The following is a 27,579-nucleotide window of genomic DNA, read 5'->3' on the forward strand; positions in this document are numbered from 1 at the left end:
GTCTGCCTCTGCTCTCTCTAGAAAGTTTTGCTTCTTTGTGAGAGAGCGTCTCTTCCCTAAGTGATTCGCACCCCCTCTTCTGCCCCTTTGCTTTGGTTTCAAAGGTTCGTTCTGTTCCTTTCCCCAACTGCTAATCAGCTTATCTGCAAAATGGTCACTGTCTTACGAAATTCTGTTCCTCAGTTGTTAGGAATGATTCCCAGCTTTCTCATTTGTCCTCTTGGAGGTGCTCCTCTCCTTGGCAAGGACAGAGGGCATCTCCACCACGGGCCTATGTTTTAATTCAGCACAGACATTACAGCACAAGGCGAAGGATTTGGTGAAGGTTAAGGTGTTCTCAAAAATTGTATTCTCAAAACCATGGTTTGACTCACATATGCCCCCAAACAATCATACATTAGCAATTATAATGATCTTTAATTAAAAAAAGAAATATGTTGCTGTTCTTACAGATAAGGATCTATAGAAATACTTGTATAGGTGCCATGAAAGCCTATTTTTCAAACTACATTTCAGTGAGGGAGTATTTAACTACCCTACCTGCATTACTTGAATCCTACTCTAAAATGAACCTCTTTGAAGTTTTCTTATTAAAAAAGCTTTAAAAATTAAGCAGTTTGAATTATTTTTCTATGAACCATATAATCTTCTTAAGCAGTAAAAAGTTAACTTCAGCTCCAGTCATTCCACTTGGAAAAAGGCGATGAAACAAGCAGCAGATTCATGCATCTCGCCCTACCTTTTCTCTAAATGTAACATCTAACCCCTGATTGTTATAATTTTTCATGGTAAAGCTTTCTGAGTGTTTATAGCCAACAGACTTTGGCTTTTATACTGGAAAGTCTGTTATATAAATGTCACTCTCATTTATATCCTCAGTTATAACAAAGTCATTAATGCAGCCAATTCCTAAGAAACCTTATATTTTAGCAACTTGTCGTAGCTCTGGTACTGCATAACGTGAACATGTCTAATGCAGAGTATAAGAAAATTATACCTTGGAGATGCTACATTTTTTAAACCAGGGTGGAAGCTAAATTCACCCATTATTCTCAATATGAACATCAATTGTCAGAGTGTTACATTTTATTTCTGGAGTCACGATCACCTAACTACATTTTGTAGCTGCACACAAATTATTTTGTAGAGCATAATTATCAAATGTTTGGTACGGACGGACTGAAGAACGACACTGGGTTGCGGCTTGGATCCTAAGGTCCCACAAGACAAGAATTTTTGAGGGTTCAGCCTCAGCACTGAAATTGCTCTTCAGAGATTCCATCGCTGTTGAAACCAGAACCCAAAACAACTCCCCTCCTGGTTTTTAATCCTGCTCAAACCCAAATATTGGAAGCAGGTTAAGATCTATGAACTAACAGATCTGGCCTCTTGCCACGTGCTGTATTAAGATGCCATATTTAGCTCCTCATTCCCCAATACTCAAGCATTTAACCTGTTCCCTCCAGCCCTTTCATCCACTTCCAGTGTACTACTAACCATATATAACTATGCTTTCACCCTTCTATTTCTTTCTTCCATTTCTTTTAGCTGTTTTACATACAATTAGTGCTGCTGTCCCATGGCACTGGGAAAAGTGACTGTTAACTTGTGCTCCCTCTACTGTCTGATGGCTTTGCAGCAACACAGCAATATATCGTGAGGAAACTATAATTTCCTCTTGGCAGAAAGGTCTATTACTTACTATAGTGTGAAAAGTTACTCTGTTACACTTATGAAAATGCATACTTAGAATATTAAGGTCCTAAACATACAGATCTTCAAGTAGCATATCACTTATCCAGAACTCCAGGAATTATGGACATTTTGTCTTGCTCTCCTGGGACTGCCCCATGTGAAATGAGGGAACCTCACGCAGCAGCTACGGCACCTAGGATAAAATACTTTAGAACAGCCAAGCAGCCACGACTCCCATCAAAATCAATGATGTAAGCCACAAATACTTAGGTTACTCCCTCCATTAAAGGGTCAGGCCTTTTCAGTTTTGATTAGACCAGACAAGTCCTCGGTAAGAGAACAAGAGGCTGAGTCCCAAGTTCTGACCCAGGGATTTGTGCCATGCTTAGTTAGTTAGACCCACGGCTTTTGCCTGACATCGTCCCTCACTCCTTATTTGCCGTGGAAAAAGCATCTTCATGTTTTACACTGTCAGTAAGCATCCTTAAAGTGGGGAGAGGGGGAGGAACAGGAAAAGATCCGGTGACCCTTCTGTGATTCCTTTTCATGAACATGGATGTTTCCTCCTGCTTTTTGCAAAACAGGTGAAAGTGATGAAGACAACTTTAAATTACAATTAGAAGCTCCTATTGAGGATTACGAAGCATGGAACAGAGAATGAGTCTTAAAGTCAGCACTGTCTACAGATCAAACAGTGAAGCACAACAGCTACTTACTGCTGGAGAGCTAGACTGCTGGAGTACTTCAGCTATGTTTTGATGTGGCTCAGCAAGTAGTATCCTCTCAGTACAGTGAGGAGCATCAACTGAACAAACGATACCATACATTTGTGGTTTTTTTTTTTTAATCTGACTAAAGGACCACTGTGGACACGCAGAACAAACTGTATGTACAAATACCATAGGTCTGCTTGTCCAGCCTCCTAGATGAGAAGGCCATCTATGCCAAACGGCTGCATTATGTTGAACACATCTTGAAGGTATCTGATTCATCATGCATATGGTACATGAAGACTGCCTTCATATTTACATGCAACGCCATAACAAGAACATAAACAAAAGAAGAAAATAAAAGAAAACCCAAAAACGCCAAGCAGTGAAACCTCTTCTCAATATTCTTGAAGGATCTCTTGTATGGCTTGCACGTAAAGCAAAGAGGTAAGGGACTCATGCCAGAGTCCCTGAAGAGGTGCAGGGAAGACCACCAGTAGGGAGCAAAGACTGCAGATGGATGGGACAGCTGAACACCACTATCCAGATCTGATTTCTGGCCATCCCTCATGGAAAGCAGGCCAGCCGATTTCTAAAGATTAGTTGCACTCTTCCTGTTGCATGGTCCTTGACATTGCTACTGAACCTGCTGTCTCTGGGAAGAAGCCTGTTGCAGAAGTCCTTGTGCAAGAAGGTTAGTTTCCAGCTGACGACAGGGTAAGTCTCCTCACTTCTGTTGAGGAGGATGTTTTCAGGGCTAAGAGTATGGAGAAGGGCTGTGGACAGCCAATTACCTAAACAATTATCTTGAATCCTTAAGGGCATGGAGTACTTTGTCCCTCTACTTGGTGGAGTGCTCAGTGCCCCCAGCCCAGGTGCTATATCCATCCTTCCCATGGGTGATTCAGCAGCAAAGAACATTTGCTCTTATTTAACAATGCAGTGGTCTACAGACTTGACTTATGACTCAACAGAGAATATACTGGATACAGATCTTTTAAAGAAATGATCAACAGATGATGCCTCGCATTTAAAAAATTAAGGAAATATTCTATTTATTTTAATGAGACGAGCACGCGAGAATAAAATGGATGAAGTGGATGATAACTTCACGTTGTCTTTAGAAATTACAATTTTGGTTGATAACTTTCAAAAATACTTAATTAATATTTAGGATATTATGGATTAAGTGAAAGGTTTACACTGGATTCTGTCTGAAACGTCTAAAAAATAAGCCTTTAAGTCTTTGTTTATGTTGGCAAGTAACCTGGCTGAGTATAAAAGCCAAAGGTATGATTGACTACCTCACATATTTTACAACTGTAACACTAAATAGGTATTTCAGAATTTACATCCTTACAGAAGAATCCTTAAATAGACTTTCTTACAGGGCTTAAAACAAACACACTTTAGGACATATTTCCTGTTTTGTTACCGTATTTAACTATACTTCAAGAATTAAATCTACTTTTCCTTAAACAAAGATCCGAAAATTTAACTTTAAGAGTATGGAGATCACAGAAATCTATCTTGCTGTTTTTAATGCACTGAAATTGTTTAATGAATACCCACAAATCTTTATAAAAATCAAAGCAGTGAACACTTACTAACATATTGCTAGTATGAGTATATTTAGCCTTTAGACACAAAAGGCATGCCTGCATATTGCCCAGAATGGAAAACTTCTGCAAGTAAAATTAAAATAATAATTAAATCTCAGTTCGTTGATTAGTTGTGCCTGTTACTTTTTTTCTGCCTCCTTTTAGATACTGAAAAAGATGACACTAACATTCATTTTCCTCTACCTCTTCTAGAACTGCGCAGGGCAAATTCACAGTGCAAATTCATGCAAAAGTATGCAAACTGATTTTTTTTTGTAGCATTTAATATTCATCACCAACTTTCTGTGTTGATCAGCAGCTTTCATACTACCTGTAGTTAGAACTTCATATCAAATCTGGCACTGTGAAGACCTTGAAGTTAAAACAAGTGAGGTAGCTCTTAAATAAATTTTTATGGGTTACTGTACTCAGGTTTCCTGAGTTTCCAGGTGAGCAAACCAACCGTCCCACCCCGGCTCGCGATTCCCTTTTCTTTTCAGCGTCGTTGCCAGTTGATTGCACACACCAGTTACACACCTTCTTAATCCTTCACAGGGGCTTTGCAACAGCTTTATAACTCTCTTATTGTTTCTTAGTAAGAACACCGACGTTCCTCCTCCTCCCCCCTAACTGCTCAGCTGCACTTTTCATTTACGGATGGAAAATAGAACCTGTTTCTACGGTGAAGGGAAAAGAGGATACAGTCTTTAAGCCCTTGGCAGTGAAAGGAATCTCCCCCAGCACTTATTTTAAGAGGTGAGGCTCTGTTATTGCAAAACGGGTTAGAGCTAGAGAAGTCAGTGGCATCTCGCAGGAGCCCATTTCTGCAACAAACTGAAAAATCGTATTTTAATCAGCAGTCAGTCATGGCTTCTACTTTAATTTGATACACTTGAAGGTACTTACAGTTCTGGGAACTAAATTCAGCTTGTTAAACAAACCCCTTCTCTGCACATTTTTTCTAATGTGTGATACGACTTTTTCATACACAAGTACTGGGAAGGAACCAGATTAAGGTGATACCCAGGATGGCTGGGTTGGTGAAATCCATTGGGGAATGATTTTCAAAAGCACCTGGAGACCAGATTTCAAAAGGGACCTTTGTATCCAAAGATGCAGGTAGACCTCCGAAAGGGCTTCCAGCTGGATCCATTTACCATACCTACCACAGTATTTGAAAAAGAATCCCATAAGAAACTTTGCTGCATTTTTTAGGCAACTAAATGCCTCTACATACTCCACGTTAGGAGACTTACAATCTACATTGTATTTTTAAAGATGGTGCAAGCGACTCGGGAAGGTAGGGCTGCGGTGGCGCCAGCTGTTGCAGCAATACGTGTTCCCAGTCCCTGTGCCGCAGCGGCCACCAGCTGAGCGGGGCTGCGACGTCCCCCGCACGCTTTTTGGAGCCGTACTTCGGGCTTTGGAGCTCTTTGCCTGGGTTCAAAGAGGGGAGGCTGAGTGTTTACGACTGCTCCTCCTTCTGTTTGCGTATTTCAAACAAGCACCCACAAACGAATACTTGGGAAGATACTTAACTGGGAAGCTTACACACTATGCGTGCTTAATATTAATGTAAATGCTCATGCTGTGTATTTAATATATCTAAACAGAAAAGCACCTGCCAGCAGGCACAGAGATCTCGTCGTTATTTCAAAGTACTATTTCTGAATGTTCACTGCTTGCAGTTGGTATTCTGTGAGTCGTTCAGCTTTTCACTTCCTTTTTTTGTAACTAGAACTACCACTTTAACTTGAACCCCTCTGAACAGCCAGCTATGCCTTCCTTTTCTCCAGCGATCAGTACAAACCTTCTATGCTAACGTACTGCAGAATACATCTGCATGGATATTTTTGCATTTCCCAGTGCATGATTCTAATAAAAAAAAAAAAAAATATCTAAAATATCTGAGTTTGAAATAAGGATTGACCCACAACTGCACGCACACAGAGTCCATCCGGAGGGGATTCAGTGTTCCCTCAACCATCCGGGGAGCACACACCAACGCTCACACCCAGGCCAGACGTGTGTATGTCATTCTACAGAAATCTGCTTTATTCACAAGCATTCTTCTGCTGTAGTTATTATCTCCCGTGAAAATGTTCTTTCTGCGGCCCTCATCATTTTCAGAATAAAGAATCCAAAATTAGTTGCAAGACCTGTGAGCATTCACTGAAACTCAGCAAACTGTACGTATAAATTTAGCCTATACAGTATCCAGCCAAAATCCCACAAACTGCTCTGAACTTTTTTTTTTTCTTTCTTTTTGCCAGCTATCTTTTGCAAAGCTGCCATCTTCTGCTTTCTTGCAAATTCATGGTTTTCAGGGGGTTCTTGTTTCTGCTGCCTTCTCAGATTACAATTTCTTTTGTGTTAATTAAGCTGAAAAATTGAAAGAATGTCGCTGACTCTACAAAGAACACAAAACAGGCTTGCTTGAAAAGCTAAAAATAGATTGTTCTGTTCGGAAGACAGACGACTCAGTCTTCAAACTATTTGTACAATGCGAATTAATTGCAGATGGCCAATTCATTTATTTAGACCTCTGTGACAGAAATGAAAGTGCTACTGCGCCTGACTCTGTGCATAAAGCTCCCTTCGAGTAGTTGGGTTTAGCCAAAGACGGAGGTAGCATATTGTTATTTTCTGGAAGTCAATTTGTCAAAAGTTTTTTGATCTGATTCTCCCTCTCCAGTCTCCCGCTTTCTCTCCCAACAGCTCGGATTTAAGACGTGAGACTGATGTGCACAAACTAAAAGTTACAACAGCCTGCTCGCATTTACTTCTTGCATTCACAGTGTAGGCTGTAAATCAGTTACATTCCTGCGATTAAAATGTAATTTTATTATGATGTAAATGTTGTAACAGAACCCACCCAGATTATTTAATTTATTTGAAATTAATGCTGTATATCTTTTTTATGACTCGGTATTTGTTTTAAATAGCATTTTAATTTTTCCTTTTTAGTCTTTCTCCTTAAAAGCAAAAGAAAGTTTAATTAAAAAAAAGTTGTTGATTTAATGGGAGAGAATTCAGGAAAATCTAAATGGAAGCTGATACTCCGTCCTGGCTTTTATTGTTAGATAAACGAGACGTTTCCAAAAATACCATCTATTAGACTAGGGTCTATAAACTGTAGCTGTGAAATAAAAATATCGTTGAACTAGATAAATTGTTTGGGATACAGAATGATCTGTACTAGAACTTTACAGCAAATCCTGAACAGCGTGAGGCCTCCTTTGTGCTAGAAAACTAGAAACGTTGTCATTTGGGAGTCCAAATAATGCCAAGAAAAAGAAACTAAATATCAGAGTCCCTTTTCTCCAACTCCAGTGTCTCTCCTTTGCAATTTTACTACTTTACAGTCTCTAAATCCTTGTTTGCAGTCTTGCTGACTTGAAAAATGTGCAAAAGTTGATCCGCGCAGGGTCTGAGCTAACAGGGCTGTAAGAAAACCTCCCAAGAAGTTTCAGGTGGTACGATATCTGGCATGCTGATACTATCACAGGTATCACATTTTTCTGTTACTTTTTTTAAGTAACATAATGTTGCTGTCTGCATTTCAAAGTATTTATATTGCATCTTAAAGTCTTTAAATCAAGACTGGTGTTTTTTAAAGGCATTAGGTCTTGTAAGCAAAAAATACAGCTTGATGCAGAAATGAATTAAATTTTCTGCCTAGACAAACGATCATAATCTATTAAAATTAAAATACCAGTCCTCTCCACCGTTCAGGCTCCTTCTGAGATACTTCTGACGAATTAACTTAAGCTTATCGGTTATCACAGATTTAAAAGGGGTAGACATCATCCTCTACCCTATATTTTAAGCTATATTCCTTTGCTGCGACTTCATCCAAACTCCCACCAGTGTCAAGGGAAACAATTTGTTTCCAAGCAATTCAAAACCGGCTATGCAGTTAGGCTACAGCATCTTCCTTCTGGTTTTATGCACTACAAAAGAAGATTAAATAGAGCTACAAGCTTCCTAACAAGAAACAAATCCTTTCCCAAGGAAACAAACTTTGTAGGATGTCTCTTAAAGATGATCTCCATCCTGTATGCTTCCAAATGTTTTCCTATTTTTCCTGGAAACACAAGTGATACCGAGGTGGGGCAGAGGACAATGAAGCTGCTAAATAACAATGGTCACCTGCCCTCAACGACATCTATAAAGAAAAGTTGAGACATCCCATCGGTTCAATGCAGGCAGAGATTTACCAAGGCTAAGGTGATGGGGAGGGGGACACTCTGCAACGCTGCTATACACGACCCGCTCCTGCTCATGTAATGAAGTTACACATGGCGCCATTTAATTTTGGTGGAAAACTGAAATTCTTTGGCCACACATGTACAGGAGACTGTTCTTCAGGACACCTAGTAAGGAACATGCTACGGGGGAAACGCCATCAGGCAGCAGCCAGCACACACCAACCAACCGTGTCCTAATGACAAGATGCTTGAAAAAGAAGAGCAACAAAGCTGATTTTTTTATTTTCCACTGTGGAATTTTCTTTTTTTATTTATACTCTGTGGTGGGGCAGACTCCATAAGGATCATGTCCTTACACAGGCACATCTACCTCCTCTCAAAAGAGAAACATCTTTGTTTACTTAAACTATTTTTGTTAGACCTAGTTTTTGCTGGTTCTAAAGAGTTTTGCTTTGCTTGTAAAGTAAACACCAACATCTTTGACAGAAGCACCACCTTTGAGCACCCACGGAGTGTCTTGGTAGACCTCATAAAGGTGACATATATATATATATATATGTATGTATGTTCACTCCTTGCTGAAGTGAATCATGTAAGCCAAGGTCTTTCTAATAAAATGCTTTCAAAGCATTATCTATTAAAGATAGAGGACAGCAGGAGTGGAATTTTTTTTGCAACAGAACCAAGGCAAGGTCTGGGGTGTGATAAAAACCAGTACGTCTATCAGACGTTGGGGCTGCAGAAGAGGAGGGCTGGACCCAAATAATGCGGTCAAGAGCTGGGTCCCCTCTCGGTGCTTTCTAGCCCTGGCAGGGTTTGTAAAACCTCCAGAATAACAGACACAGTACCCCATGCAGAGCTGGAAGAGCATTTTTTACAGACGCTGATAGAGCCCGACATAACACAAATAACCAAAGCACCGGCCCGTACGGTGATTTCACTTTGGGTGCATGTGCTCCACTGAAGACCAGGCTAAGAGCATTGAAAATTCAGGACAATGCACAAAAAGAGGGAAAATAGTTGTGGAACACGCACCACCTAAACACAAACTGCTTGCCCTGCGACAGAATACCCAAGAGCTGAACCACTCTGTCCCTACTGTGGTCGGATAAGAGCAAAAAAGTAAGGAAAGTAAATTAATTGTTGGAATAATATTCTATAGGCTAAGGTATTATGTGAGCACATTTCTCTGACTGCAAAGGCTGTTACACATTTCTAACGAGAAGAAGAGTGGTTAAGTGTCTGTAATTTATTAATTTCTTGCCAGGACACTACAAGAAGGTACAGCTTGCCTGTAAACCGACAGCTCAAAAAAAGGCATGCCAACTCACTTTTCAGCAGCAACATCTTTGTTACAAAGCCAGAAAGTGATTCTTTTTTTTGCTGAAGTGGCCTTTAATGGGTAAAGATGAAAACTCAGTGTCTGTGTTGTCATTCTGATGCTCCGGGGGGGTTGAAGAGGAAGAGAAGAGAAAGCAAGACAGCGAGCACTGAACCAGTGCTTTAGCATTTTTTTCCAAATTTGTAAGATTTTAGGCTAGCAGGAATTTTAGTACATCTTCTCTCTAGCGCTTTGACAACATGTTCTTAAATAATTTTTACACCCAGAGCAGTACTAGAACTTAGCATCTTCCCAGCCGACAGCACAAATAGAAGTGTCAGCCCAGCACTCCTCTGATCAGATTTGTCCCCTCTCCGGTGCCCCACATTTGCTTATTGAAGCATCTCTGCGACTCCTGAAGGAGAATGAAGTCAGAGAGTTTACACTAGTTCTTGCATATCTACAGCTCCTGTCCCAGCACAAACTTGTCTCTCTGGATGCAATTAGAGGTCAAGGAATAGCCTGTCTTTTAAACCAAGATGACAGAAATCAGGTTCCGCTATTAAAAAAAACAACAACACAAAAAAACCCCAAAATGAGAAAAACCTTCTCTGTACAGACTGCAAGATTTCTCAAGTATCGAAAATCAAGATATCCCCCTGTTATTCAGGATGACTGAGAAGCTGCAGCATTCATGTTTTCAAAGGTCACTGTCTTGTTTTTATTTCCCCATCAGGTTGCATGAAAGGAGCACTTTCTTTCATTTTGTTGAAAATCCAAACCATCAAATAAATATCAACATGGTGAAACTAAAATAAATCCATCATCCTGTAAATTTTTAAATAAATCAATATACTGTTATGTTTTGAAATGGTATAAGACAAATTTCTCCCCCTCTATAATTCAAAACCAGCCTTCACCAATTACTTCAAAATTTTCCCCAGACGAGACACATCTCCTTTGGCTCAACATTTCACATGAGAATTTTCAAGCCAAAAAGAGTTTCTTCCACAGACAAAATTGGAAATGAGAGATTAAAATCACCCTAATGATAGGTACTGGGTTATGCCTTTCAACTATGGATCCATGCCCATATCTCTATAATTGTGACAATATTTTTCCAAGCAGAGTATCATGTTGTATGTAACACTGAAACTTCCTGGTCTCTACTCCTTCTCTGCTGCATGGTTACCATCTTATTTTTATAAGCATTCCATTCTGGGGCTGGCCCTTCAGCTTTGGCAGAGCCAGGCAGCTTCTGCTTTAAAGCGGCTATTTTGCAACTAGCTGCTGCTTGCTGCATCTTTCTTTTCCAGCCAGCAAGTACCTGTAATGTTTTCCTCTCCAGCTCCTGAGAAAATGGCACATTCGCACCGGTGCTGTCCCTAAAACGGGGCACGTGGTGGGAACAACCGGCAGTGACCTGGACCACGCAAGGAATTGCCAGGGTGGGTTTCATTGCTGGGTTCTTTTTGGAAGGGCTGCAAAATGGCTGGTTTTAAACAAGTTCATTTAAAAAAAAAAAAATTTAAAAAAATTCTAGATTCACATCCTGCTCATGCTGGCACTTCTGTTGCTGGACTAGTCGGGCTTGCATCAAAGGAAAGTTTTCATTGCCACCCCAAATCAATGGATAAACATCAGGGGAGCCACGAACGGCACTACCAGGCACTTGTGAGCACTTGCGGCTCAAAAACAGCGGTCAGCAGGGCAACGGCAGCAAACTTCGCTTAATATTTTAAGCAAAATAACTACACTTCACTTGGGCTGTTCTGCAGTGACAATCTAGCCCTTTATAAATAATAATTAATGCTCTATTTTTTCCTTAAAAGCAAACAAACAAAAAACCCGCATGAGTGGATTTAGAGCACCCAAAACGCTACGCAGTGCCTGGAGGGGAGGGCTGCCAGGGCAGGAGCCTTTTTTGTACAACTGTTTGCCCACAGGACAAAGTGGCTACCTTGTTCTAGAGGTAGACATGGTTGTTTCCTTCCCGTTTTCCTCGGCCTTTTAATTGCTGTAGGTAAGTCACACACAGAGGTGAACACCAACCAAGAGAAAAATTCAACCCTGGTCACAGTCCCAGAGGCACCTCAGCCTCCTGATAGCACCCAAGAGCCCTCAGTACATTTTTGGCTGATCCTTACTCCAGATCAGATATCTGCACCAAGGCAGTACATCATGGATTTTTAGCAGAAGTTACTCGCTGTTCTGGCAGGCAGTAACGAGATTACGAGAATTACAGAAATGACAGGCTGGTTGCCTACTCACTGCATGAGCAGCCTGCAACGGCTTGGATAAGAGTAAAGCATTCAGATTAGTATAGGGATGAGCTCAGTGCAAATCCAAGTAATACGTATTAATAAATAATGCCTCTGAACCAGCACACGTACTGCTGCAACGCTCATCCTTATCCTCTACTGGCTATCTCACCAAACTACCCATGCAGCATGTCCTGTGCATAAGACCCTCCGGTCATTTGCTTGTCTAGAGCATCTCAGCACCATGCCTTCCCCCGTGCCGTATCCCTGGTTCACACTGCCATTAGAAAATTCTAAATAGTTAGGAAAACGCTGGGAACCTGCCTGCGTAAGGGCTGCAAGCACACCTTGCAGCGGCGACCGCAACGACAGCGTTCCAGATACCGGCATACAAACGAACATAACGAGCGTTCAGCTTTGCTTATAAAATTCCCATATTCAGCACTGCCACAACACATAGCTTTAAAAATTAGAGCAGGGTTTTCCCATATATGGGAAAGCTGACCTGCCGCTGCTGTGCCAGCGTCGGCCCGCTCCCCGGGCAGCGCGCGGAAGAGGAGCCGGAGCCTCACAAACCCTGCCTGCCGCTTCGTCCGTGCTCAGTAGAAAGTGCGGGCGCTCCCCAGAGTGGTCCGGGGTGACGCTGCTTTGCCAGAAGCCTGTAGCCACATTATTTCTGTACTGGGTTCGCTTGCCAGCTTGACTGAGCCCGGAACTAGAAAGCTTGTACGTTTTTCCAGTCCTTCTATCTAAAGTTGCATTTGTACAGCCATTACTTCGGTGCCTAAAGCAGGGCTGACGTGAGGTCTAAGCATCTGCGTCCCGCTCTGGGCTTGGGGCTTAAGTCCCTTCGGAGGCTCCCTGGGGCCTGTGGGGCTCAGGACCTCTGCTCAGGACCCCCACGTCAGGCCAAGGGACCCTGCTGGGCCAAGTTTTACTGCTCGGGCAAGATGCGTGAAACCCTGAGAGTGGCTGTTTGTAAGATCAGCGCGAACGGACGTCTCCCTCGGGCTGCGTGGAAGCGTTTGTGCAAGCACGTTGCTGCAGAGCCCCCGACGGAGGGCGAAGGACCACGCACAGGGGCTCCCTCTGAACCGCTGGCACCAGCTGTCAGTGCTTTTTGGGAATATTCCATCGTTTTGAATGTATAGAAAGTGCAGAGAAACCAGTGCCAGCGACTGCGGCAGAGCGGCCAGGGCCGCTGCCGGCAGCTGGGGAGTTTTCACTGGGAACAGTTTCTTCCGAGGGTTTGGTAACGCACGTTGCGTTTAGTACTTTTGACTCAAACAGCCTATCTGCTCACAAAATCCTAACTCCGGGTAACTGTATGAGCAGCAGTGTGTATTTATAAACTCCCTAGAGAGAAGCAGGGTAAGCAGGGCTGGGACTCTCCAGCTGCAGCCCTGGGTACGCCAGACAGCTGCTCTGTCAAAACTGCTGGGAGAAACCTCGTTTCTTCGCAGGGGATGCCCTACGAATCTCGGCAGGAGTCTGTTTTGGCAGCTATACGCTGCCTAAGGGAGAGATCTTTGAGAGGTGATGTTTCAAGATACCAGTGGTATGCACTAGATACCTGGCTGTGTACTGCTGACTGCGAGGGATTTGCAGAGGAGGGAAAAAAAAATTAAATCTGGATAAGCACTATTAATCAATACATAATCATGACTACATATGGTTTTTTTTTCACAGTTGTTAAAATCAAGCCAATCAACCACATGTGACTTTCAAGCTTCCCGACACACCTTTTATATTCTGCAGGTTTCAGACCTGCACCGGGGGAGCGGGGCTGGGGGCTGCCCCCCCCCCCCCATGGGAAGGACACCCACCCGCAGGTCCCCCCCACCCATGGGCTGGGGCCAGAGCCGCAGAGCTGGTGAGCCAGAGCACAGACTGCAGCAACTACAATTAATATCTCAGTACGCTAACAAAACCGGCACAATCTGAGAGAAGAAATTAAAATGCTACATTCTTAAATTACAAAAAAATTAAAAATACAAATAAATTGTTAAATGATGCAAAACTCTCTCAGTTTTGTTATTAACATGGAAACAAACTATTTAGGTAACTGAAAGCCTTGCATCACTTTAGGAAATGTTAATTACATCAGTGGTTTTACTGTAATAAGTTTCTTTTTCCTTTCCAGTTTTCTAAAGCCTTAGGAATATTTCAAAGGGAATCCTTCCCAAATATGCAAACAGCAAGTCAATATTCTGAGGTTTTTTTGCCAAGCTTCCTTTTCCCTACATCTCTCACTCAAGAAAATTCTTAAAAATACATTCAAATAAATAGAGAGACACTAAAGCACTGGAGTTTGGCAGATCTAGTATTGCCAAATAGTTACAGATGATCAAAATCATTGCTAAACTAGCCATACATTTACTCATCCAGTCTGGCCTCCTGATGTTAACGTGCCCCCTTGTAATAAGAAGTAATTTAAATGTCTGCTCCTGCTATTGCACGCAGGAAAGAGCCGTGCAGAAGCTGGGAAAGCGCGAGCAGATCTCTCCAGCGAGCTCCTGGCAGAGGCCGTTCCAGAGAGCTGCGAGTCTTCTGCTCTGAGACACTGTCTGGTGGGGTTTACTATCGGAATTGTGTCAAGAGTAAGTTGGGTTCCTGTTATCTCATCAAAGACCCTCAGCATTTTCCTTGTTTTAATTAACTGGCTTTCCCTGGGGGAAAAAAAATCCCTGGGGATTTTCCCTGGGAAAAAAGGATCAATAATAAATGTCATAATTAGTATCTCACTAATTGCATTCCTTCTTTTATTTAGAAATGCCATGCTACGGCTTCTCAGAATATTGGTTTTCCTTGTGCTCATTTTTTTGGTATCTAGAAAAATGTTTAAAATCTGTTTTCACAGATTTAGGAATTTTATTTTTAGAGTTAAAAAACAAATTATTTAGTATTACTTTCTCTCATCATTTAAGATTTCTAAATTTCTAATCGTGGTTGCTGCTATCAAATTCCCTGCTTTTCCTTTAAATATAGATGTTGCAATTGCATGTTTAATGTTATGGTTACAGTTCACATTTAGGACAAAGCTGAGTCCTTAGCATTGAGCCAGTATAAATGTACAGAATAACCTTCAAATATATGTAAAGCAGTTTCAGGAGTTTCCATGCCTTTTAGCACTGAGTTTATAGTCATGCTGACAAAATTAAGTATACTAATCTGATAACCATGTAATACCATTTACATGAAAAAATGGACCAACTCTAAATTAATTTTAAAAACTACATCGGAATTATTAAAAACATGACCTATATCCATCTTATTCATCTGTGTATAAATTTGTAACTATAATATGAGGAAGAAACATATTATCCAATAATTTAAATTAACAAATTTTATTTATGCCATCTTGAACTCAATGCATTAAATGTAAGGAAAGGGGGGGCGGGTTCCAAGGAAAAATGCAAGTAGCAATAAGGTTGATTGAAAACTCCCCCCGCCCCCTTTATGTCCTTACTATGACAACATGAAATAGGAAAAGTTTACCAGGAAAAATTATAATTAACTTCTTTTTAGAGATTTTTGGCTTTGCAATTACTGTCTTAATTTTTTCTATCAAAATGTAATTCTTCTGTTAAGTTTCTAGAGAACAGTACTGAAGTCCCTACCATGCATCCAAATTCCTACTTCCGTAAAAATCATTTGGAACAAACAAGGAATGCAAGACCTCAGCTGTGACTGTCCAGAGATATTCTATCTTTACATTGTCAAAAAATAACTAATATTTTACATGGTCTCAAAACTCCCTAATATATTCTCTATATAAAACAAATACAGTTTATCTGACATTTTAATAATGTAAGTTATCCCTTCCAAATAAAATGGTAAGGTATTACTGCACTCTAGATTCTGATACTTGTACATTTTTTATTATTTTAGAGGGTAGCAAAAATACCCATGAATGTTTAAGTACTCGCCGTGCTTGTTTGCACTCTATGAACAATCTCCCCACCATCATACCATTGGGAGGAGGGGGGTTAAATTTCATTACAAGTAGCAATCACAGGATTGATTTCTTTAAAGCTCAGGCAAATGAAAAAAATACAATTGTGGAATTCTGTTATCTAAACCAACGTAATCCTAGGAGTTAATCTTAGCTAGCTGTTATCAATTACCAACATGAAGAGACATGCCACCTGCGTTCTCCAAGTTGGGAAAACATAACAAAATGTTAAAGCAGTTATGAACAGGAGCAAAATAACTCGAAAGGCAATGCTAACAATTTAACAACGATCAAGTTACCAGAGCCATATGCAGAAATACAGGAATTTCATATGCTCTAGGTAGACACATTTATACTACAGTACTGAGAAATTTTTTTCACCTTTTTTACTTTCACTCCTGTACCACCAATACAATTTGGAATTAGACGAATATAATTCAACAATCCATTAACACAATCAAAACCAATAAATGACTGACCAGTGCATCACTATTTCTGAGAATCAAAATCCTTTTTACCTGTGCTAGACAGTAAAATAATATACTTTTAAAATAACTCTTAAAGTCCTTCACAAGATTTATCATCTCAGTTTAATTTCTTTGCAGACTCCCCAAGGATTCATTTCAACTACCTTTGAGCTGTTTTCTCCTAGTTCTGCCTTAATAAATTATGGAGGGCAACAAATATTAAGTATGTAAAAAGGTAGCAATTTAAAAATTACAATTCTTGGAAAAAACACTCTTTAAGTGTTAAATTCCCTAAAGAATAGAAACAGGCAAGATGTGTTTCAGACATCTGACTATTAGTCAACTATTGTTAAAGTGATCCAATTATTAAATAGGCAAGAGTTATTTATTTTACTTATATAAACTATCCCTCTTTGCAGGGTGTGGAATAAATTAACACATCCACATGTTTCTTTGCTTACTATGCCAAGAAGAATGACTAATATTTTTCTATAATAATATTTTGATAAGAAAATGAATGTTCAGTTTAGATTCATAACAGGAGTTTCTTTATCGTTTTTATGTGCTGAATCAAATATGAAATGATCAAATTAGAAGGCTATGAACAACCTAATTTAAAAACAAAACAGCTTTGCTCAAATACAAAAAGTATTTTTTTAGCTACTCTATCAAATGAAAGCATATTTGTGCTTTCAAAAATATAGTGGTTAAAGGATTTAGACAGGCTTCATATGAAATATATTTAAACATCAAAACTAATTTAAAGTGATCTAGAGAAACAAGCTGTGGAATGTCCAAGACTTTAAAAAAAAAAAAAAAAAAGTCATTAAATGCTCAGGGCTTAGCTTGCTAAATGCAATGAAGGACATGCACCTCCTTCCTGGCTCTGCCAGACAGAACGCCCTCCCCTTCACCTCCAGCCATGGCAGAAGCACTCGCACCCACCTTGGAGGCTAAAGCCGGACCTGAAAAAAGGGGGAGGCATCAACCTGCATTTTAAGACCAATGATTTCCAGATGCATCAGTCATGTCTCAATACAGAAACTCGCGTAATCTCATTTATCGTGTTTGGTTTTCGTGTTTATTAGCCGAGGAGCGCACAAACACAGGAGTTCCATGGGCAGGTCAGGTTATTCCGCACAGCTCTGCTGGGAGGCTGGGCGCAGGCGGTGGGGCTGTGCCGGGTCCAGCCTGCCAACCCTGCCAGGACATTTCCTCCATCCAAAGCCAGCAAAGATAACTAACCGGAGAGGAGACGTTACAAAACGCACCCCTGAAACACCCGGTGCCTTCGACCTGGGTGATAAAGAGCCAGGTGGGAAGTTTGAGCTGCTTAGTTTAAAAAAAAAAAAAAAAAAAAAAATTGGATTAAAATTGTAATTGCCTCTAAACTAAAGGACCTTCTGTTTGTCCCTATCCTGTGGTGGGGCAGCAGGAACCAGGTCTGCCTGGCCGTCACAACGATTGTTTCTGCCTCAGTTATCTAGTCCTGTCAAAACAAACCAAGTTTATAGCCAGAGCTGCTAACAGACCTCTAAGGAGATTTCTGCAAGCCCTGCTAAGCATCTCCCCCGCACCCCTGCCCATCCCACCCCAGCGGCCTCTCCTCCTCCCTGACCCCCTCCCAGCACCACCATCACACCCGGAGCCCTCAACATCTTCAGCCCCACTAAGAGAAGGGACCAGCCAACCTTTCGCTCCACAGAACAAGCCGCTCAAGATCTCTCTGCCTTTTCCTATCACCCAGTTCTCTGCTCCCTCCCTTTGCCATCCCGCCGTCCCCTGGAGTAAAGCCTGCACCTTCTCATCTGCGGGGAGCCCCCGGTGCTCCCCGACACCCCCGGGCTGGCCGCTGCCCCTGAGCCGCAGCTCTGCACATCTGCGGGACCTTTGTCATCCGTCCGCCCGCTGGGTCTGCTTGCTGCCAGGGCTGAGGGGCCGGAGCAGGACGACAAGACTGAAGGCTGCACTCCTAGAAGCGACAAAAGGCTCTTAAAAACCAAAGCGAGAACACCACCGTCCAAAAAAATAATAATTAAAAAAAAAATTTAAAGACGAAATACCCCAAAAACCCAAACCACACCAAAAAGGTGAAAAGGAAGGGGGGGAAAAAGTGAGAAACAACCCCAACCGGTCTGTCCCAGGGCTATGCGAGAGGCTCAGCAGAAGAGGACTTTGTCCCCCCCCCGCTCCGGCACAAAGTTTCAGCAAACAAACAAACAAAATCCATAAAAACGTCAAAAAGTAACCAAAGCTCATCCTCTGCAGCGTGCAGGGTGCTGCTTTAATTTTCAATCTGCAGAGGGGTTTGCTTTGGGATTTCTTGCTGGAGAAGGAACAGGGAGCGGGGCAGAAGCGATCACAAGGGAAAAGTTCCCAAGAGGGTTACAGAACTTACTGCACATTTATTTCACCAGATGCTATTTTTAACCCCGCTGTTACTATTTTTGCCCGTGTCAGTGTTTTCCATTTGCTGAACTCTGTCCCCACGCAGGCAGGGCTCCGCTCCCCCCAGCACCCCACCGCGGGTCCCGTCCGCCGCGGCCCCCGCTCCCCCCCCCCCCCCCCCCCCGGCTTCCTGCCGCCCCCCGCCGCGGCCCCCGCTCCCCCCCGCTCCCTCCCTCCTCCCTCCCGCGCTTGCATCGCCGTTCAGGCTGCGCTTTTGGAGCTCTTTACACACCGTGCTCCCCCCCTCCTGCCCCGCCTTTGTATGCAGATACAGATTCGCTATCTTATCTCTCTGTCTATCTGTCTATCTGTCTATCTATCTAAAGCTGCATGGAGTGCAAAGTCCAAAGGCGATCACCCGGCAAATCTCCTGCTTTAACTTCATTCCACTCCAAACACATTCCTGCCAACGGGGAGGGGAGGGGAAGAAAAAAAAAAAAAATGAAAAAAGAAAAAGCAAACAAACGCCACTGTTGCTAAGTTTTGCACTTTATACCCTTTTATATTTACAATCCTCTCTTGGCTAAAAATAGCAACACATGATCCATTTATAACTGGCCGGACATGCCCCGAAGCCGCTGGCGGGGCCCTGGCTGATGAAAGGAGCTCTTTGCGTTCCTTCTACCTGAGCTCATCCCCGCTTAAAGGGCTCAGACAGCTCTGCTCCCACAAAGCATACATTGAAATGACTGCTGCTGCCAGGGGAGATCAGGATAAGGGATGGGGGGGGGGGGGGGGGGGGGGGGGAAGGCGGTAACCATGCAGGCTGCCCCATGCCCTTCTTGGCGTGCTTGAAAAATGTACAATTAGGGAGGCAGCGCAGAAAGCTGAGGTGGTCCAGGACTGGCAGGCAGCCCCAGCGCAGGGCAGGACCTCGCCTGGCATACAGCAACGGGAGGCTCCAGAGGCAGCTCCAGCTTGGCTCCAAGCCTGATCAACATGCTAATTCACTCTGGAGGAGCGGTGGGAGCGACTGCAGACCCGGACCCAGGGGCACATCTGAAGGTTGCTCTGGAAATGACTTCAGAGTTGCACTCAGAGGTGGATGCTGGAAACGACTCTAAGACATGGCTTTAGAGGTGGCTCTAGAAATGATGCTGGAAACGGCTCCTGGTTTGACTCCAGACAACGCTAGACGTGGTTCCTGGGTTTGGGGGTGGAGAGGGGCTGGAGCTGGCTCGAGGGCGATGCTGGAGTCTGCGCTAGAAGCTGGTCTAGAAGTGGCACCACAATTGGCAAAGACGTAAATGCACAGCGTTATCTGCAATAATTACTCACACTGGATATTTTAACAATGTGGGATTTATTCCTTCCCTGTTACTAATGCCTTCTGCATCTGATGTCAAAAATTTCCATTAGCACCTGTGCAGGACTCACAAACTGCGTGTGCCGCAGAAAGAGCCGCCGGACTAAAACGAAGTCCCAAGGGCACGGCGCAGCGCCCGGTTCAGCGGGAGCCACACCTTGCTGCTCAGGGAAACCAGGTGCCACGCTGATGCCACCTCCCATCTAATACCCACACGCTCCGGTGTTTTAAAATTTCCTGCCTTGGAAGCACAGGTTTCCTCGTTTTCTTCTCTCGTTACCAAAACAAAGAATCCCGGTTCAGAGGGAGGATGACAACTTATACATCACCAAGCAGTGACAACAAAAAACACCACCAGCAGCAAACAACAGTATTTTAGTGCTGTTTATCACAAATGTGCAAATCCCAGACGCTTAAAGGGTCAAACTCTCCCCAAGTTATGAGACTTTAAAGGAAAATATACCTTCCAGTTACGAGTCTTTTGGGTACACTTGAAACGTTTCTCAGTACTCTTAGGAGCTAGAAAATGTGGTTTGTTTGGACTGACAGCAAAAGTTCAGTGCCAGTGCTTCATGGATTGTAGCTGAGGAAAAAAGTAATAACCATGGTGGGACCGAGAGAAAAAATGATTGTAACAGTTGGCAACATCATTACCTACATTTATTCCTCCTAATAGCCCCGTTTCAGTTGCTTTTCTGATATTATTCTTGATTTTGGCTTCTCAGTGGGAAATCACATCACCTCATGGCTTGTCCGCACAAGAGTTTTCAGGCTGTATTTTCCCTCCATAGCTCTACCACGTATACGCTCACATCGCTTTGTTTATACAGGAACAAAAAGTGTCTATGTGTACCGGTGCCTTTCCAAAATTTCACGTATCACCAAAACAGACGTGCAGCAAGCTGGTCAGGCTTTTCTTGGAGCTGTGCTCATTGTATGCATTATAAAATTTTTACTATAATATACGTATTTCTATCAATTTCCACTAGCTTTTAGCTGCCTGGTACAGGCAGGGGTTCACAGTAACCACCTCCCATGATCTGACATCAGCAATCAAGTGCCATTTTCAAGCTCCTTTCAAAAAGGCTAGAAGCAAAATCACGGAAACCTGTGATCCTGAACGTCATTAATAGGAGAATGCAGCAGTGGTTCTGCAAATCCCCTTCTGGGAGGAGATGCTTCAAGCAGGGAAATGGAAACTTTGCTGCCACATTGCTATCAGTGTTGTAACTGTCTCTGTGTTTGCAAAAAACCCAGATTATCCTTTCCTTCCGTCTTCACTGAGTTGCTGCAGAATGACAGTCAAGCACGCATCGAGAAGACACAGGAAGATGTAAGCATCCCTGGACAAACCTGCCGTGAGAAACCTGTCCTGTGGTGGTTGCTCTGCAAAATATTTTTCTGAGCAAGAGAGAGAGTTCAGCCCAAGGGCTGGCAGTACTTTCTACGAGGCAGAGAGTGGAAATCTCTGCAAAAGGCCTGAATCTGCAATGCAAGCGCTGTGCCCCCAGGTTTAAAAAGCAGAAGCAAGACAAAAAAGTACAACTTCACTCAAGCTACGAATAAAAGCTTGTGCAGTAACGTTACAGAAATTGTTATTACTATTACGGCAAAGTATAGCTTGAGGATTTTTTTTTTTCCCCAACTGAGTTGCAAATAATAACCCATTGCAACGTAAAAGCCGTACCCAGAGGAGCCGTACCCCAGAGCTGGGCAGGCATGGCCCCAGCTTCCCTGGGCCGGCTGACTGCCCCCCGGTCTCATGCACAGGATGCTTTTTGGGAGAGCCTTGTCCTCTGCACCCAGACACACAGGTTTTTCACCCAAAGGACCCAGCTGGGTTGGGCAGCTACAAAATACAACAAGTTTTTCCAGTACTGACATCTTTCTTCTAAGTGCACGTCTAAAGGGTTATTTTGCTGAGGAGCACCCTGAGTGCGTAGGTCCTTGTCCCACCTGGTGTAAGGCTCCCGGATCACAGGTTCCCTGCTACTCCTGCCCCACACGCTTTGCAAAGCCAGCAGCCTGCCTCTTCCTCTCCAGCCAGGAGCTCCTCTCCCTCCCAGCCCGCTCCTCAGGCTGAGCCCTGACTAAGTCTCCATTTTCGGCTGCTTCCCAGCCACACAAGCTTACAAACCCCCTCAGTCCTTTTCTCTGCTCCTTCCCTTCCCTGGCTCCTTCCCATTTTCACTCTCTTTCTTTCTTAACCCGAAACCCACCCTCAGTCCTTGCAGCTTTGGCCCCCTCTTCTGTTAGCAAAAACAAACTCCCCAGTCATGTTCCCCTTGGAGCTTTGCCAAGTATTCATTAACTGGAAATGCCATCTCTTTTTTTTTTTTTTCCCCTCCCTCTATTTTTTTTTTTTTTATTCTCCTCTCCCCCTCTTTTTGGAGGGTGATGGTAGAGCAGGTGCAAAGAGAACGAAGAGACAACGCATCCCTGCGTGATGTTTGTTGGTGGCCTCTGCAGCAAAGCTGCCTGGGCTCCAACACAGGTCTCATGGCCATTTCTGGTGTCAGAGTGCCTGGCTTGGGCTTCACTGTGTTAAAGAGTAATGTTGTAGAGATCTCATCACTCGGTGTCTTGCAAATACCCAAGTCCAACCTGGCAGATGCAAAGGGGAGGAGAAAAAGGAACATGTGTCTCTCTTGTGACAATACACTCCAGTTCTTAGTAGCATGCATCCACTATGGAAGATGTTCCTCGAGACTGTTTCCACCCTGAAGCACTTCCACATTTCTACCAAAGCTCCTGACCGGGGAGCACCCCTTTACGTTTGCTACTGCTGCTTCCAGATGTCACAGTCCGGTGTCCCCTGCTAAGACGTGACCGGGCATTTCACCTTCAGAAGAAGACTAGAAAGCTAGCACCTCTAGCTGTGGTCACGTAGGACTACAGGGCAGGATTGGGGATTCAAGGTATACGAAACCGTGGTATACGAAACCGTGACCGCAGTGGTGCATTGAACTGCACGCCAGAATTCAAGTGGCAGGGGGACATCCCGGGAGAACAATCCCAGAGCTGCGCAGGGTGTGCAGACAAGCGGGCAGGCCAGTCCCCATGGACCAAAAGGGGTGTGATAGAGCTGCGAAAACCCAGCGTTGGATGAGGCCATATTTATTCTGGGATAATTCCTTCTGGAATGGAGTCATCTTGCTCCTTAAATGGATTAGAATGTAATAAAACAGAAATAAAGTTGTATACGTAGATAAGTCCTCTACACTGAACAAAATTATGCTGGGGAAAAAGAGACAATTAAGAGACAACAACTTTCCCGTGAATACAAAGCTCACCATCTTCTGTGCCTGCCTACAGACACGTAACACGCAGTATTTCACACGCTGCCCTTGTGTTTTGGTCCAGAAAAGCTTCTAAGGAGTCTGGTGGGTGTCTCACCTGGGGAGGGGGGAATCTCCCTGCCGTAAGCGGGCACCTCTGCCCCCAGCCTGTACCGGCTGTGCCAGGGACCGAATCAAGTGACTCAACTCCTCACAGCACTGCTGCGGAGTGGTAGAACTTCCCGCAAAAGAAAAGCGGTCATTTTTGCTTTGTGCAAATCAAACCCAGCCCAAGGTCACCCAACAAAGGAGTTGTGTGAAACGCCATGTGTGCAGCAGAGAGCAGCAGTTGGGCCAAAGGTTTTAAAACTTCCTTCTTTAAGTGGCCAAAAAAAGCCCAAGTGATTCTGGGCTACTGGATCTCCAGATGGCCACTGACCTTTGTATTTGTTTATTTTAAAGATGTGTCACTATTTTATTTTTCTCGTAAGTCAAACAATTGAATGATTTCTAAATTCTCTTCCCTCTGACCTCTTATTTTCTTCCTCTTTTATTCCAGAAATACTCATTTAAGACTCAAATATTAAGAGTGGGTATGGGCCCATGTATGTTGCAATTTGCCATTCCACAGATTGCTATCACTGTTGCAATTGCTATTCCCTCTGGATCCTGAGAAACCCACACAAAAGGACACTTTAAATACACATTTGTATAGTATATGGAAGGAATCAAGGAATATAAACAGAGACTTTGAAGTATCTTTACAAAAATAATCTCGAAGAATTAGGAAGAAAGGGCTTCTGCCTTTTTTTTTTTTTTTTTTTTTTTTTACAAGGGGAGCGTTTTAAGTGCTGCCTTCTGCTCTCAGCAATGCCTCAAAAGTTCATTTTTGTGGATCCAGGTAATTATTAGGTGCTATGATTGCATTAGCCCCGTGGAATCATTCTCTTGGGCTAAATTCGCTTCTCCAGACACACCGGTATCTCTCAGAGATTCTGCTTTTGAACAAAGATGATCTGACCTGCTTTGATCATACGTGCTGGGAGACAAGAGGTAGGGAGCGTAACAGGAGGGAATTCTAGAGAATGGAGGAAATCACACAGCCAGCTTTGCCAGACAGCTAAAATAGATGCTGCAATTTTGGAAGCGACTGTGGCTTTATTGCTCAGAAGTTGAAGAGCAGGCTTGCAGCCTGGGCTCCCTCCAGCAGCTGCCTCAAGGAGAGCTGGAATTCCGCTGGGAAAACCGCAGTCCAGCGAGTCCAGGGGCTACGGGCTCCTTGCACAACCCTAATGATGCCGGTATGCTCAGGATGGTGTAACACCTCTAGCAGACCACAGTTGCTTTATATTACCATAGTTATGTCCATACATTTTATACCATTACAAATAGTGTACTGGTCCACAGCCTACCAGACATGTTTATCCCAGCGCCAAATGATTACCACGTCTAAATCCAGACAAATTCTTCGTTAAGGTAATGAGTCACACCAGAGATGATTCTGTTCCATTATCTCCACAGCCTAAACTGAGAAAGGGCCATGGGAGCTGAAGAACAGTTTATAAAGCTATGCACTGGGCTCTGCTGGCACTGAGCATCCCAAACTACAAACCGGCATCCTGCAGGACCTGGCCCATCACTGACCTGAAAGCTCCGCTGCCCAGGGCTGCTTCTACCATCACTTCCAACCAACCTGGTGCTGAGAACACCTTCCTTACCACAGAGCAGTTAAAAAAGAAACTCTAAAACCAGCACACTTCCCTTCATGCTATTAATTTAAATAGTCTCACAGATTTGTGTGAGCACTCAAAATTACACCAAAATAATTCATATGCTCTCACTGGGCCGAACATGCTAAAGAATCGAGCCCCACCAAATAAACCCCCAATGTCCTATGGGAGACACACCATCAGACCTTTAAAGTGTCGCAGCACTTGAGGGCGCTGCTGCAATAAATTTAACTCACCCTAAAAACCTCTACTTAGTTTTATTATGAATTAAATACCAGTGACCCGTGTTGACACTTACTTACACTATTGCTTTTACACAGTCACCCTATTATTTTGGCAAACAATGAGCAGAAGTTAAGACTAACATTTCACATTCAAGGTTAGCACCTAGTTATCTTTTCAAATATTCGCACAAAGTGATAATGTGGAAGGACAACAAGAGAACAGTTTAACTCAGAATTGGTTTGGGGTTTTGTTCCTGTATAATTTATTTGCTCTGGGTGAAATGAGAAGGTGTGAGAAATCATATCTGTTCATGGAACTAAAAAAATAAAAATTCAGGTTGAAGATGCAAACACCACTTTCTCTTAAGGGAGACACATGAGTTGCTGTAGTCCTTTATGGGCAGACTGATCACACTGCTTTGCTCCGTTTTCCCTGGCCTTTGATAGCATCCTCCCTGCAAAGGCTTCTTGGCCCTCCCAAAGAAACCCACATGCCTCCTGCACCTTCTACCTGCTACATCCCCCACCCCATCCTTCCCTCCTCCCTCCTTGCAGGAGCCAGGTCCTGCAGGATGCTGATGTGCAGTTTGGGATGCTCGGTGCCAGACCCAAGATCCACCCGTATCAGTGATCGTTTTCTTCAGATTCTACTCCAAATGCACATCTACCTCCGGTGCCGGGTCATGGACACCTATGTTCTCCATGGGTTATGGTAATGTTTCAGCTTTTTCTGAATTAATGTAACATTTTTTTCCTGCTCAGATGTGAAACAGGCTGGTGGAAAAAACAGTCTTTTGACTGAAGTTACAACTTGCCAGCCTGAGAAAACTCTCTGTTCAGAAGCTCTGCTAATGCAATATTGCATTTGATAACATCCTCTTTTTAATCACAGGTATGTTGTTCTCTTTCTCAATTTTGAGCAGTATGCTCAGTATTTTTCATTGTAGTAGTTTATTAATTACATGGTCGTCTCAAAAAAACTATTGAGGGGGAGAAAACTTACAATTTTACATTTGAACTTCTGATTAGTACTGACTGCTTAACAGAGAAAGAGTAAAGGGAAACAATGAAGACTGAAAAGAACTTTCACAACTTTTTTTTAATATTCCTGCAGCACTCTATTTCCCCATCATTTTATTCAACAGTTGTCTGTGTTCTTAAGAATTTAATATTTAAAAACATCCTTGTTGGTGTTTCAGAAAGTGCCTGACCTTAATTTTGACAAAGCAGAACTATCGTAAAGCAGGTGAGCTTGACAACACATCCTAAAGTATACGGACTGTTTTGCCAAACCTACAGCATCAGTCCTGTAAAAATACATTAATGTAAGGACTACTGCTCCTATGTCAAAAATCATGTGCAAGTGTAAAAAGGCAAGGACAAAGTTAAAGGGAAAGCAGTCAAAGAGAGATGCCCTAAAATCCACATTTGTCAAGAGAAGATAAGGAAACAAAGAACGTACAAAGCTGCACAAAGCAGCTCCGTACTTTATCTGCGAATGACTGAATCCTTTCTTCTATAGTGTTCCATGATTAGTTAAGATTTAGGCTTTAAAAATAAGTAATAACAAAGACTGCATGTCCAATGTTAACCGTTCTTCTACTGTGACATGATACTGATCTCCATGTTTATAGCTGGAAACCAGAGCAGCACATTTTACCCTCGAGTTTTGGCTTGCTGAAGCCCTCGAGAGGCTCAACACGACCAGAGAAGGCGGCGGGCAGACCGAGAGCCGAGCTGCTCCCTGGGACCAGTTAACTACCAGGAGATCTGCATTTGGAAGGCTGGAAATCTTTCAATCTCATATCTTTTCTAGCCGAACTAGCATAGCTGGAATCTTCTGTTAACAGCCAGCATAGTGATTTGCTGAGCTTCAGACTTAACGTTTTACCAAGACATACGAAAACCTCATACATCTGCTAAGTTCAAGCCTTCTAGGAACAATTCCAATAAGATGCTTCATGTTTCCTGCTCCATAAAAAAAAATCTCATCTATAATTGACCTTGACAGATATTGAGAACATTTGGCACCTATTAAAACCCCTTTAAGATGAGACCCTCTGAGCTATAAAAAGAAATGCAAATGCGAACTTTATACCACATTTAGTTCACTGGAAACACTACCATGGTAGGTTCAGTCAGTTATTTTCCATTGAAAAGTTATCTTAAAATATGCCCAGAACTAACTTTTTAAACGTTTATTGAGCAAGTAGGAGCCTTCTGTTTCATCCTACACATCTGCTTTTGCAGACAAGCTATTAAAAGAAATACCTGACAAAGTGATCTGCATAGCATTGTCCTTGTTCATCTGTCTGGTCCACAGATATGCACAGAGGACAGTTGGAGAAATACAAAAATCCACCTAATTAACT

General features: G+C 42.9%; 1 protein-coding gene and 1 long non-coding RNA gene across 2 annotated transcripts in view; one reads left to right on the plus strand and one right to left on the minus strand.

Moving 5' to 3' along the window:
• Positions 1-27,579, minus strand: part of GNAS (GNAS complex locus) — a 161,784-nt gene that overhangs the window by 113,810 nt on the left and 20,395 nt on the right. The window lies entirely within an intron of this gene.
• On the plus strand, positions 17,596-18,274 carry LOC142604147 (uncharacterized). The gene is made up of 2 exons (XR_012838047.1): positions 17,596-17,727; positions 18,040-18,274. It is a non-coding gene; the product is annotated as an uncharacterized LOC142604147 (long non-coding RNA).

This window comes from Balearica regulorum, chromosome 16 (genome assembly GCF_011004875.1).
Source record: "Balearica regulorum gibbericeps isolate bBalReg1 chromosome 16, bBalReg1.pri, whole genome shotgun sequence".
NCBI lineage: Eukaryota > Metazoa > Chordata > Aves > Gruiformes > Gruidae > Balearica > Balearica regulorum.